Below are 13,989 nucleotides of genomic sequence, written 5' to 3'. Positions count from 1 at the left end.
GCTCCACACGAACCATTATGTGAAAACGGATAGGGAAAGAGTGGCAGAACTCCCTTCGGTGTCTGGAAAGGGGGGAGTCGACCACACACCCAACAATTAGTGGCATTGCTGGTCTGCTGTGAATAGTGCAACATTCGGATGAATGTGTTGTTACGCATAGCAAGACGATAGGATAGCTCGTGAGGAGGCAGATCACTAAATGTGTGCTCTACTGTAACATTAGAAAACATATGTACATGTGAAATTGGAAAACATAAATGTAAAGCATAGCTTGTGCATGTAACCATAAGACTCAAAAATAACAAAAAGAATAGAACGATAATACATCTTTTAGAGTTTTGACTAACTCTCTCACTGTGTGGGTCTATCTCATACATGTCAGGAACCTGTCTAACCGTTTCACCCGAGAGGGACTTAGACAATTAAACGGGCTGACTTATTTTACTAGACCTGAGTTTGGCTTTATACTCCTGCTGCGGAGTTTTCTCTAACAGGGGAAGTTTGAATTCAGAGTCTGTGTTTGGGCAGTCCTTAAGAATAGGGCAGTCTTTGATAAATGTCTTTTGTCGTAATCCATGGAATTTCTTAATATGGCTGGTATGCACCCAGCCTTTGCGGCCCTCGAGCTTGACGGCAGTCCTTGTTGTCAATAACACCAGCTGGGGCTCCTTCCAACGGGGCTCCAACGGACTTGAACGATCAAAATTGCGCACCAGGACGAATTCTCCCGGAACGACTTCATGCGGTTTCACCTCAGTGTTGTCTGGAAATGCAGCGGCAACCTGTGAACGACAAGAGTGTAGGGCAGACATCAAGGAAGCTAGGTAATCTGTCAGCATATTACTGGAAACGTCTGTAATCTTTCGGGGCATAGGTGTACCCCACATGTTTGGAGGGCGGCCGAATACGACCTCATACGGGGACAGACCTGATCTGGAATGTGCAACCATTCTCATGTAGAAAAGAGCAACTGGCAGAGCTATTAACCAATCTACACCTTTTTCAGTACACACTTTAGCAATGCGGATTTTCAAAGTCTGGTTATGTCTCTCTACGAGACCGGCTGCTTCAGGATGGCGTACACAATGGAACTTCCACTGGTACCCTAACAGAAGGGAAACTTGTTTCATGAGCTCGGATGAGAATGGCTGGCCGTTATCTGAATACACGACCCTAGGTAATCCATAACGGGGAAAATACTCACGAACCAACTGCCTGGCAGTGGTCGCGGCTGTGTAATCTGGAACTGGATATGCTTCTGTCCACCTGGACAAAGCGCATACGACTACGAGAACATACTTGAAACCTCGACATCGCTCCATCTGAATATAATCCATCTGGAGGACTTCAAAAGGGGGGTCAGGAGGTTGGAATCTACCTTGTTCCACCGGGACACTTTTACCTGGATTGAACTGACAACATATCATACAGGTACGTACTTTCTGCTTGGCTGCTGCTCGTAAATGCTTGTTGAACCAAAGGTTCTGAATACTGTCTAACATAGCTTTTTCTCCTAGGTGTGCTGGACTATGTGCGGTATTAATAATGACTTGAACCATAGAGTCGGGGAGGAACCATGTGGTTTTTCCCTTCGTCAACCATCCTTGATCTGTCTGGACCCCTCCTTGTTCGGACCACTTCTTGAATTCATTGGGAGTAGCATTTGACTGTATGTCTATGACATCTTGTGTAGGGTCCTTAACTGTCATACAAGTAGTCTGTTCTGGAATGAGTGTCTGTGTCGTGTTAACTGGAATGTCTGGAGTCTGAGCTGTGAGCTTGGCTGTTCGATCTGCTAGATCGTTACCTTGGGAAATGATGTCAGTGACTTTCGTATGTGCCTTGCACTTCATGATAGCAATAGCTGTCGGTAAATGTATTGCATCTAACAGAGCTTGAATGAGGAAACCATGCTGGATCTTGGTTCCATGAGAAGTCATAAAACCTCGTTCCTGCCAGAGTACTCCAAAGTCATGTACGACTCCGAATGCATAACGTGAATCTGTGTATATGTTTACTTTCAGGTTCTTGGCACGTATGCAGGCTTGGGTCAGAGCGACTAGCTCTGCTGCTTGAGCAGACAGGGTGTCAATACGATGTGTTTCTATAACTTCGGTGTCAGTAGTCACTGCATACGCGGCTACTAGTTCTCCTGTACTTGTTCTCATACATGAACCATCCACATAAAGTGTCAGGTCGGGATCAGGTAATGCAATATCTGTCAGATCTTGTCTTGGCTTTGTCATAGTGTTAACAACTTCCACACAGTCATGTGTGGCAGAATTTGAAGTAACTGACGGTAACAGTGTAGCTGGATTTAAAATGTTGCAGCCTCTAATTTCTATGTGTGGCTGAAACAGTGTCAGTTCATAACCTGTTAAACGTGCAATTGTCAAGTGCTGAGTCTGGGTTCGGTTTAAAAGAACTTCCACAGAGTGTGGAACTTGTACTGTCAGGGAGTGTCCTAACACTATGGAATCACTTTGTCTGATAGCTAGAGCTGTGGCTGCAACTGACTTGAGGCACGCAGGCAGAGCCTGGGCCACCGGATCTAATGTGCTTGAAAAATAAGCACAGGGCTTGTATTGTCCTGCTTGATCTTGTGTTAGAACAGATAATGCAGTACCATCACGTTCAGTAACAAAAAGTGTAAAAGGCTTACTGTAGTTCGGTATTGCTAGAACAGGTGCTTGGCATAAGGCTTTCTTTAACTCATTAAAAACAAGTGTATGTTCCTGGGTCCAAGGGAGGACAGTCGATACGGCTGCCTCCTGTGTCGTTAACTGTATCAGTGGCTTGGCTAGAAATGCATACTGAGGAATCCATTGTCTGCAGTAAGAAGTGAGGCCGATAAAAGCTCGTACCTCCTTCTGTGTCTTGGGCTGTGGAAGACGTGCTATTAACTGGATACGGTCAGGTGTCAACTGCCTACCCCTCTTGGACAGTAAGTGTCCTAAGTAGACCACTTGCTGGACACAGAATTGTAATTTGGAAGGGGACACCTTGTGCCCCATCTCTGCCAGAAAATACAGAACTGTAAGTGACGCACACTTGCAGTCACGTTGAGAACGGGCTGTGATCAGTAGATCATCGACATACTGGAGCAGGGCAGTGTCAGTTGGCATGTGAATATTGTCTAGTTGTCTCTTAAGTGCTTGACTGTAAATGCTAGGGCTTTCTGTAAAACCTTGAGGAGCTCGTGTGAATTTATAGCTTCTTCCATTTAAACAGAAACCGAAAAGGAACTGGCTGTCTGGGTGAATGGGGACACTGAAGAATGCGTTCTTGAGATTGATAACTGTGAAGAACGTAGCTTCAGAATCAATGGCTGTCAAGAGGGAAGAAATATCAGGGACTACTGGGTACTGGGGTATGATACATTTATTAAGTTCTCGAAGGTCAATCACTAATCGATATACTGGAGGTGCGTTTGGATCAGTACGTTTCAGGACTGGAATGATAGGAGAATTACATACGTTGGAGTCAGTTTCTACAACCACTCCTTGGGCAATAAGCTCGTCAATAATTTTGGATAAGGCTGCTACAGCCTCAGATGGCAATTTGTACTGTCTGATTCGTGGTAAAACTACACCTTGCTTTAGAGTCACACGATGGGGTGTGATATGCATACAACCTACATCAGTTGGACCTTGCGCCCATAAATGCTGTGGTACATTCAATAATCTTGGATCAAAATCTCGTAATACATAATGACCTTTAAAATCTCGCAAGAACAGGCGGACCCCTTCTGGGGAACAACAAATGACTGCTCCTAATTCTTTTAATGTCTTAATGCCTAACAAATTTTCTGGACAAGATTTCGTGAGTAACAAATCAGTAGTTCGGGACAATGGACCGACTTCTAGAGTAACTGGTTTCGATATTTCATTAACAATAGGCTTTCCTGAAAATCCAAGGGAAACATTTCTAGAGCCTGAGAGCGGAGCCCCTGGAACCTCGTCATGACTGATGGTAGTCCTACTTGCCCCTGTATCAATCAGGAACTTTCTGTCTTTCCCTAATACTTGACTGTGTACATAGGGACCCTCTTGATCTACAGGTATCTCGATGAGAGGCAAGCCTACCTCCCTCTCTAGGCTATTTCATGAATACGGCTGATAATCTGGATACTCTGACTGTGCATACTGGTACATCTGCTGTGTAACATGCTGTGTTGCAGCGATAGGCTGCGGTGCTGTAACGGTCTGTTGTGCATTCTGTGGTGGCTGGGAAGTCTGTGAAACTTGTTCTTGTCTAGGCGGACGTGGTCTTTCTTTAGTTTTACCAGTAGCTATGTTGTGTTTCAGAACTGCACACTCGTTTATAAAATGACCTGGCTGTTTACAGTAATTGCAGGTCCCTTTAACGGGAGCTGTAGGATGACTGGCTTGATTCGGACCCCTCTTCTGACTGTCTTGTGGAACAGATTGTGCAACTAATACTTTCATTTTCGTGTCTTTCATACGTCTCCTTTCGTGTTCCTGCTCTTCCCTGATTCTGTTCTGGTGATACTGGAGCATTTGAAGCATCTGTGACGGAGTATTAGCTTGCCAGGTACTTTCGACTTTCAATACTCTATTTTTAACTTGTGGACTTGAATTCTCGACTAGTTTGGTAACAAAAAGATGAGGGTATGACTCACTACTTGTTTTCAGACCACTATTAATAATAAAACATTTTTCAAATCTAGAATAGAAATCACTAGTGTCTTCATCTTGTTTCTGTTTACAAGCTGAAATGGCATCCCAATCTTCCTTTTTCGTGGCTAGTAATCTTGGCAAAACTTGTATCAATAACTCGGGCAATTCTTTAGCTTTCCCCCCAAGACCGGTACCTGGTACTCGTGTATTATCTTCAGCTTCTAGAGCTGTCCAATCTATCTTTTTCTCTCCCACCTCCCATTCTTTTTCCTTGAGTTTTTCATATATGCCCGCGGGCAACAGGACCTTTAACATTTTAATGATATCAGGATACGTGTATTCTCCCATACGGAGCATGTCTTTTAATTCACGATGGAACCCTGCTGGATCTTTATCGTGACAGGGAATTAACTTCTTCATCTCTAAGAGTTCCATCTTAGTGATGGGGGTGTAAACAAATACTCGTTCTAGATCACCACCCGTTGTCCTAACTGGGTGTACTTCTCGTAACGGATTCTGTCTATCTATGTAAAATGATTTACTTTCTGGGGGTGAGACGTGAACAAAATGTGAATTCAGAAACGTTCGATATTTGTGGCGCTGTTCTAGAATGACACTAATTAAATCGGTACCTAGACCTCTCCATCTATACTGGAGTAACTCGTTCAATACATCATGTAGTGGACCTGGATCAGAATGCTGTTCCTCATACAGTGTAATGAGGTGCTGGATCATATACATACCCACCAGTCGCTGCTCGGTTGGGGGCAGTTTCAGAAACATTTGTGCCACTATTTCGTCTGGAAAAGTGGTAGAATCAGTAGTCCACCGGACTGCTGATCGGGCTAGTTCTTGTTCATGCATTGTACTAAGCTCACTATAGCCTATTCGTGATTTCAGAATATGATCGGTAGCTTGAAATACTTGCTCGAGAGAGCACTGTTCTGGTGCTGGAGGAGGAAAAACTTTCTTGTGATCTAGGCGTGAATGTCGGTCGGAAAGTCTAGTTCTACCTACATACGCTATTCTGGAGGGATTCTCGTCGTCTACCTCTTCAGTAGAAGAGTTGTCTTCTTTCTCGGTTGCTTGTGTTGCTTCGCGTTTCTCGTGTAACTTTATTATTTCCCTACGAATTTTCTTGTACATACTCTCTATACAATTTTGTGTCTTGTGTCTTCCCTCGGCTATATGGTCACTCCACCTGGTCAGGACTTTCATTTCTTCTTGATCCTTTTCCGGACAATCTTGTTCTCTAATTAAACAGTTAATTAAAAACTTTAAAAGCATGAGCTGAGTCTCGACTTTTCTTTGAGCCATGGCTTCGCGAATACTTTCTGGATTCACTCCTGTACGGATAAAACGATATATTCTGTCTAGATGTTCTCTCATATCGGGCAGGGTGTCCAAATAGTCGGTCACCCGTCTTAAACGTAATGAATATATGACCATGGTACCATCGCCTGGAACTGGATCATAACGACATTCGGTAAGTGCTCGCTTGATATCTGTGAATGTAGTCACTTTTGGCGTACGCTGTAACGCTAGTTCATGTAGCGTCATACGTCTGTGTTGAGGCGGGGTACCAGGAGAATCTCCCCCCGCGGCTCCTAAACTAGAATCGTCGGTGGGTACTGTACGTGCTGGTAGAGTGACTGATGTAGCGGGTACATGTACTGTGGAGTGGGCCGGGGGTGCTGTAACGGGTGCTGTAACGTGAACTGTACCCACGGCCCCGGTGGCTGGAGGAACAGGAATTACATTATTTACAGGAGCAGGCGGAACAGGATTTGCATAGTCTGGGACTGTATCGTCCAAATAGGACGAGAGAAAAATATCAGCTGCGGTCGGTTTGTGACGTAGCTTAATCGGGACCAATGGCGGCGGAAAATTACACGGTGCTTCCGGGGTTGCTTTTGGCAAGCCCTCGGCAAGAAGAGGATACATACCCTTAACAAGGGCATTTCTCTGTCTGTCTGACTGTTCTGCTTTAACTCGTTCACCTACTTCGATTAATTCCCTTTCTTGGGCTCTTTCTGAGGATTCCCTATTTAATTCTGTTTTTCTGATTTCTTTTTCGGTTCTTTTATGAGATTCCTTGCGCCATAACTCGATGGCATCTTTCTGGGACTGTCTGGCTTTCTTTTTCCATAATGCCTCTTCTACTCGCATGATGCACTCGGCATCCCATGTACCTGATACAGGCCATCTATATTTCTCTTCCAGACCTTTGGTATAATCGACCCATAAATCTAAATACAATATGGCACTTAGGCCATGCTTATGATACATAAAATGTCCTGGACTGTCCCTAGGCGGGACAGGAACTGCTTCCTCGAGTAACCCTTTTCGGGTTTTTAACTGACGTAACTTGGAGAACAGAGGCATTCTATCTAGACTTGAATCCGAACACAATACAATACACGATAAACACAGTAATGACTAGAAAAACAAATCACTCATACCACGACATTGAAAACACATTAAATAACATTTAGAATAACAGTTTGGACAGAAATATTACCTGGTATACTGAAAACAGAGACATGAATTTCTCGAGAACGGAACTTACTAGAATTACTAGATGCACTGCTAAAACAGTACGAAACATACCGGTCCCATAAAGAGACACGTCAGGACCCGTGTCCACCTAGGTGAACACTTCGGACTGGATCTGTGTACCCAAACCCACTGGACCAGAGACAAAATTAATTGACCCTGTCTAGATACTACCCCAGCAACGGTACTCACCGGGCAGCAAGAACGGAAGGCCTCGGACTGGACGGGACTGCTACGACGTCGGACTACGAACTTCGGACTTCAGTTACAGGTGGGCCTCCGGATACCTCGGACCTTGTACTCTCGGCTTGGGCTCTGGTCGGGACTCGCCGCGTTCCTCACCGCCTCGTCTGGATGCTGGACCGCAACCTCCGTCTCCTCCGTGGGCCTGAGGGATACTTGAAGCAGAAATATCTGCCGGTGCGCAGTAGAGTTCCGTCACGGCTGCAGAGGGTCAGGGGGCCTGCGTGGCTTCGCCGGCGCGTGGGGAAAGGGCAGGTCCCTGTTCGGGCGCCATTATGTGGTAAATAAATAATTAATTACCGGTACTATTTTTGAATACAGTGAATAAAACAGATAGCTCAATAAATAAGAGACAGGATTCGAGGTATCTTGAGTCTTACAGGCTTTAATCAGACATAAGGGAAGGGACAGGAACGGGATAGCCTGCACGGAAATAGAATGGATGGCAGCTGCCAGGGAAGGGGAATGGCATGGGAATGGATAAAAAAAAGGTTCTCTTTTAGTAACAGTACACAGTATATATACTAAAACAATTACATTACATTCAATACAGTAGGCGTAGCAGTAGGCGTAACTCGTAGCAGTCGCGAAAGATAAGGACAAAATGATGTAACAAGAAGGCGTGTACAGGGCGTATACATAGACATGTGATGTAAACGTCACAGAAGTGTCATAAAGGGGGCGGAAACATGGAGGGGGCTACCTGAGCAGCTGGGACCTTTAACCTAGTGGTGCGCGCAAACGGGCAATGACGTGTTACCAGGGAGAACTGGGGGCTATGACTTCTGCACTAGAAGAAGAGACTAAAAGTCTGCGGTGTCAGGACGACATGTACCTATATCATATCTGGTATCTGGTGTTTGGAGTACATGTTGATAGAATCCAAAAGTTATCAGGACAAAGGCTACTTGACACTAAGACTGGTACGTGCATAATTCTACATGTATTGCGTGTGCTAGGAATATTCTATGAATATTAATACAGTAACTTTCTTACATGGAGACAGAAAGGCTAGACCATGGCTGAAACTATTGATGCGATTCAGTAGCTTAGGAATGCAGAGAAGGAGAGCTGGACTGATAACTAGAAGCATAACATACTCTTGGCAGACTGGCAGGCAGAGCCAGGCCGGGCACTGTGAGGCAGGAAGTAAGTGAAGGGTCAGGGATGCAGGTGGGGGCTGTATCGCTCCTCGGAGTGGGTTCAGAAAACTGGAGCTTGAATCTGGTGTCCGGGCCCTTTTGAGGCCTAGAAACGGGGACAATGCGAAGAATTAACGTGCACACTGTAAAACGTGGCAACATAGGCCTAAGACTCGTTGCTTTCACGAAAACTGGAAACTGGCATACTAGAGTTGGACACAACTATAATTGCGTCTTTAATCGATCATAAGGGAATACATGCATATCGATCATGCACATATAACATAGAGTGGGGAACACGTAGGCACATATAACATGGCAAAATTTACTTTTCCACATTCCTTTCAGCCCTGCCTACCTGGGATACACAAAATCCTGTCTGGGATGGTGCTAGCACCGCCCCTGACAGGAAACCCTTTGTCCAGGCCTCCCTTGCTGGAAGGACTCCCAGCAGCAGGAGGGCAGACTGGTGTCTCGGTGGCAGCATCCATTTTGTGGAGCTGAAGCTGTGTTCAACTTTAACCGGGGTTACAGCTACCAACATGTCTTCTCCCTCTAGAGGGGTGGAATGCTACCCCCGTTGCCAGAACTGGCGAGGGGGTAGTATTCCAAAGCGTATGACACCTTACACGACATGTTTAGATAATGTCAGACCAAAGTTACCATAACCGCGAGGATTATAAGGCACTTAAGAGTATATGGTCTGACGCTATCATGGAAACGGCTAAGGGATGGATCCCGAAGGCCGCAGACAGGCTCAGCTCATGCCAGAGCACTATCTCACACGATCCCAAGCACTCTGCCTCCAGGATTGTTAAGGCCTGCCATAGGAGTGACTGATAGGAGATCTGTGTGCCCATTTTAGGTTTAGATATAGGTATACTATATCTAAAGCAAAGGGTGATTACACCACCTTGCCCCAGCTGTCAAGCAGCCAGTTGTGTCAGTTTTGGATGGCCAGCCAGGGGTGGCATAATACATGCTGCAGCCCCTGGTAGGCCCTGGGTACACCTATGCCCTGGATACCTAAGGTATACTGTACAGGGACTGATAAGGTGACTCAGTATCCAATCAGATATGTACCTAGGGTACATGGAATCCATTTTAACAGGGAGAGCAGTGGGCCTGGGGTCCTGAATAGCAGGGCCCCAGGTCAACTAAGTCAGAAGACCAGCAAAACACCAGGCAAAAAGTTGGGGGCAACCATAGTCAGGGATCTACCTTCCTACACATAGTAGCAACGCTACTGAGAAGGAGAGCAGTGCACCTGAAATGCACAGAACATTTTGAAATATAATTTACCTACAATGTAATCGGCAGCATTATTGCTCTTGGTAAAAAACAAAAATGTGCCATATAATAACACACAGAGCTGGAGAAAACAGAGTAGTGATGAAATAACTAGAAATAGGTACTACTACTCACCAAGCCTGGGGATCTCGATGCCGAGCACGTCCAGCAAGTCGCGTTCCCGGTCCAGGAGATCCGTCCAACGGTGGGTGGCCTGGTTGTAGGTGCGCCGGACCCCAGAGTGTTGAAACATGGCCCGTCACACCTTCTCCCACCGCTTCCGGCGCTCCCGGAGCCCGTAGCCGCTAGCGATCTTGCCGCCTCCTATGATGGTCCTGGGGAGGCGGCGCTGGACACAAAAGACTAGTGCGGCCACCTCCTCCGCACTAAAAATCTCCCGGGCTATAACTTGCTCCCCCCTCACACGCCCGCACGGGAGCCGGGCACGGGGTGCGGGACCCTTCCCCTTATCGGGCTGCTTCCCGGCTCCCTTTACCATGGTCTGGGCAGAAAGGAAGGTAAATAATAAAGAAGAAATAGAATAGGGAAGAAGAAAAGAAAAGAGTTAAAAAAAGTAGTTTAAAATTAACCAAAAGTAGCAGAAAACACAAAAATATCGAGCTAGAAAACTAGAGGGATAGATAATAAGTAAAATAGATTAAAAAAAACTTCAACGAAGCAAAGGATGGCAGAGATTGACAGAGGATACAGAAAGCATGCCCAGAACCATAGCAATGAATGAAAAACAAGATGGCCGCGCCCGTTCACGACCGCGTGGGTAAGTTCGTGCGAGATTTCCCCCGCGATCACACGTGAACATGTACTAGCGAGCCACACACTTTGCGAGATTACACATAGCGCCCGGAAACTGAATTACGTCACGCAAAAAAGATGGCCGCGCCCATGTACGACCGCTAGGGTAAGTTCGCAAACGTTGCGCTACAAGCGGCTTGCGAAAACGCAAAAAATCACGCGAACTAACACGCCGCAAAAAAAACCAAATCGTGTATTCGCACGAATTCGCGGCTTCCGAAATCGATCTCGCCCGAATTCGCGCCCCGCGAATCTAGCAAATTTGCAGAAAAACGATTTTTGCAAAACTGAAAGCACTCAGCAGGTGCAAAAGTTCAATCTTATCATTAGTAACCATTCCCTCTAGTGCTTCCTGAGGGGCCCCTCCAGAGTTCAGTTGCCTACTTGCAACTATTCTATGACCCTGCTCTGACCCTCACAGCAGGCTCAGAGAATAGCTACAAGTATGCCACACAGGTCCTGCTAAAAAAAATTACACTGCAACAGAAAGCAATTACAGATAAGGAAGCAGGTGCCAGACTGGAAGTTCAAATTCAGTGACACATTAATCAATCAGCCCCTAATTCATTCATGTCAGTTGAGGCAGGGCAGGTGTGCTTTTCCCCCATAATCTACAGTGATGAAACAGAGGGTGGCATGGGTGAGCCAGAGGGTGGCAGTGGTGAAAAAGAGGGTGCTGTGATGAACCAGACGTAGAAACAACATGGTCGTGACCGTTGCTACCCGACAAGTAAGTTCGCGTTTGCGAACTGGTAAAAAACCCTCGCGAAACGGCAGAAACACTTGCGAACACAAAAAAATAATCCGCAAAATTCGCGAGAGTTCGCGAATTTTGCGGATTGCGAATCCGTAAATACTCAATTTCGCGGATTGCGAATCTGCAAAATTCGCCCATATAAAGGAATAATAAAATAATACTGTAAAAGCATTGTATGGTTCCTAAACCATAGATAAATACATGCATAAATAACAGGCTAAAAGTACTTAACTGGTGCTTCTAAAATACGCCTATCCCGGTGTACCTAACCTAAGCTTAGTACAAGGAAAGAAGTAAGTGAGGTGCAGCATGAATGTAATATTGTTTTGCCAAGAATCCGTCCAAGATTTCTCTTGGGGTCTAATCCGCTCCATACCTTAGTTTAGAATGAAGAAGGTCAGTCTCGGGACTCGACTTCCCAGCAACCCGCAAGGGTAGCTTGGAAACACTGGAGCTGGATTTCTTGGCAGGAGAAAAGACAGCGTCTCTCTCAGTGCGTCTGCTGGAGGGTCGGCTTCCTTCGGCACTTGCTGTAGCAGGATGCGTCGGGCAAGTAGATAGTCAAACTGTTCCAAACCCCCGTGTGTTTGCTAAGGCATGTGTGGCCATATTTATACCTTGAAGTTGCCGAGTTTGACGTAAAGGTGGACTTTATAACATTATTAAAGGCTCTCATCATCATCAAAACTTTATTTTCGGCTATTACAGCCATAAAAGCACATTGAAATTTACAAAGATAAAATATAATCCACATAAAACAATAAAGTGACATTAAGAATACTGGTATAAACACATGTAGGGGTATGGAAGCCACAGTAGATGGGAATCACAGGGATCTTTATTCATGGGAATTCATAAAATTCTTGCATTAAAAATATAATTTATAATAAAAAGCATTAAAAGAATTTGTTGCACACATCCAATATAAATATATATATTTTTTCTAGTTTTTAAAACATCCATAATCAATGCATCAGCCGGGAAGAGGATATCGCTATCTCATGTAGGCTTGACTCCAATTACCAGGCTGAAAGATTGATTATTACAGAGTGAAGGGTTAGAGTTAATAAACACAGGACTAAATACGCATGTTCAACAGATGATTTCGTTTTATCCACATTGCAAGGAGAAATTTTGAAACTACAACAGCATAAATTGGGTCAGTATCTGATTTTAGGATCCTAAATAGTGTTCTCGGTAGTTCCTACTACCCAAGATTCTGCACAGTTGTATCACCCATTTAGACCTAGCCTGTTTATATGCCAGGCAGAAAAACAGTACTTGGGTTTCTGTTTCCTCCTCCACTAGGCTTCCAGGGCAGAGACAATGGTTTGCACCCGACCACTTATTAGTTATTGCATGAAGCGGGAGTGTCCCATATCTAAATTGCAGATACAACTTCCTTGCTAGTGGATGTTGTATACAGTCTAAAACCTCTTCAGACTGATAGTGACACTTAAAATCCAAGAACCCATATGTCAGACTTGTGGTTTTGGCTGCCTGTATTAGACTAGCCAATGTATACTCTTTCACAGCTTTGGCAAAAAAAATGTGGGGAATAGCTGGGCAGGATTCCTCCAGAGAGGTCCACAAGTTTTCCCTACCCTTTGCGCGAAAAAGAAGCCCTAACAAAAGACAACCAGGGTATGTTGCCCACGGCCCCCAGTAGTGACATTACCGCTTGTAAATCCCCCCTATAGTTTCTCAACTCAGGTGTACTCCACAGCTGTCGCCAATAGAGCAGCGGTCGGGACGAGATTAGGTCCACCATAGGTAGGATACCCAAATCCATCCTTAGCGGTACTAGGGGTGTGTTAACTGGAAGTGCCATGGTTTGCCTAATAAACTTATTTTCAGTGAGGGTCAAAGCATTAGATGGACTATGCACCCACAGTTCTGCCCCATATAAAGAAGCCGACCAAGCTTGTACTTTATATATTTCTAGCATTGGGCTAATAAGCTTTGTGACGCAACCCTTCTGAACTTTAAGGATGCCCCCAATTGCCTGGGTTAACCTCAAATTAGCCTTATTAATTTGAGGACCCAATCCCATTTTATCATTTAAAGATAGGCCCAAGTAGTCGAAGATGTTTAACTGTTCAAGAGGCCTATCATCCATCATTGGGTGGGGACAATTAGTGGATTTGGCATTAAAGACCAAGTATTTTGTTTTATTGATATTCACCACTAAATTCCTCTTACTACAAAACTGGCTAAATTCCTTAAGAACTCGCTGCATCCCCATCAATGAATTCAAGAGTAGCAGGGTATCATCCGCAAACATTAGTGCGGGAAATGTACGGAATGCTATTTTAGGGGAGTCCACATCCTTTGCAGCAAGTAGATCTTCAATTAGACCATTTTGGAAGAGGGAAAAAGGGTCGGCGCAAGGACACAACCCTGTCTGACCCCCTTACAAACAGGGAAAGGGGCTGTTAATTGACCATTTCTGCCGTATATAACTCTTGCATATGTACCCTCGTGGAGGTGTTTAAGTTGGAAATAAAGATATGGTGGAACCCCCATGTCCGGTAGGATTCTCCACAAC

Source organism: Lissotriton helveticus, chromosome 8, assembly GCF_964261635.1.
Source record: "Lissotriton helveticus chromosome 8, aLisHel1.1, whole genome shotgun sequence".
NCBI lineage: Eukaryota > Metazoa > Chordata > Amphibia > Caudata > Salamandridae > Lissotriton > Lissotriton helveticus.
Note: the sequence above shows the minus strand (reverse complement) of the source record.